General features: G+C 39.8%; 1 non-coding gene across 1 annotated transcript; it reads left to right on the top strand.

The window, feature by feature from the left end:
* Window positions 1-625: 625 nt before the first annotated feature.
* LOC141589363 (small nucleolar RNA R71) lies at window positions 626-732 on the top strand. The gene has a single exon (XR_012520305.1). It is a non-coding gene; the product is annotated as a small nucleolar RNA R71 (small nucleolar RNA).
* Window positions 733-1,193: the final 461 nt, after the last annotated feature.

The raw sequence follows: 1,193 nt of genomic DNA, 5'->3' as shown, positions 1-1,193 counted from the left end.
CCTTTGTCATTTGTTTGATTATATGGAGATTGGTTTTGATAACTTTGGTTTTGATTGTAAAAGGGTCTTTGAGCTTGGTTTCTCATTAGAGGTGGGGTGTATGTTGTTTGAGGGTTTTGAACATTTTGGCTTTTGTATGAGAGGTTGGGATGGAATTTGGTGTTTTCATTGTAATAGTTGGAATAAGGAGTACCACTCTTGTATGCTTGGAAAGCATTCACTTGTTCCCCTACATTCGCTTTGGTCATGTCCCAAAGTTCCACAACTCTCACATACTCCACTTGGAATTGATGAACATGCCACCATGGCATTAACATGTTGCTTAGGCGATTTGGAGGCTTCTTCAAGCTTAGCCATAGCCTTCTCAAACTTCAAATTAATGGTATCAATATGAGCACTAAGTTGAGCACCCAATTGAGTAATAGAGTCCACTTCATGCTTTCCTCCTCTAGTAGCCTTCCGAAGTCTACTATATTGTGAGTTATGGACCGCCATTTCCTCAATCTTGTTTCATTTTTTATTATCGTCAACCTCGGTAAACATACCATTTGATGCCATATTCAGAATGTTTCGGGAGTCTTCATATAGACCATTCCAAAATTGTTGTACAAGGAACCACTCGCTAAGTCCATGATGTGGACAAGATCGGCAAGTATCCTTGAATCTCTCCCATGCTTCATACAAAGATTCCTCATCCCTTTGTTTGAACCCGGTGATTTGGGCTCTCAACATGTTAGTCTTCTCCAGAGGATATAATTTCTTGTAGAAAGCAAGTGCCAATTTCTTCCAAGAGTCAATACCAAGAGTAGCCTTATCAAGGCTCTTTAACCATTGTTTCGCGGAACCAATCAAAGAAAAAGGAAATAAGACCCATCGAATTTGGTCTTGAGTAACTCCGGTTTGAGAAATCGCATCACAATAGTCACAAAAAGTCTCCATATGAGAATAAGGGTCTTCACTAGGCATCCCCCCAAATTGACTTCTCTCAACTAATTGTATAAATGCGGATTTTGCAATAAAATTACCGGTCTAATGTTGTGGTTTGGGAGTGCCATTTGGTAGGTTCTCCTCGGTTGGTACGGAATGTGATGGAAATTTAGGCATTTTGGGCTGATTTTGTGGTTGATTATGTGTTGGGTTATCCTCTCCTTCTCTTGCAAAAGGGTTGATGAACTCAATGTTATTTGGTTGAA

This window comes from Silene latifolia, chromosome 6 (genome assembly GCF_048544455.1).
Source record: "Silene latifolia isolate original U9 population chromosome 6, ASM4854445v1, whole genome shotgun sequence".
NCBI lineage: Eukaryota > Viridiplantae > Streptophyta > Magnoliopsida > Caryophyllales > Caryophyllaceae > Silene > Silene latifolia.
This window is presented reverse-complemented; position numbering and strand designations above follow the sequence as displayed.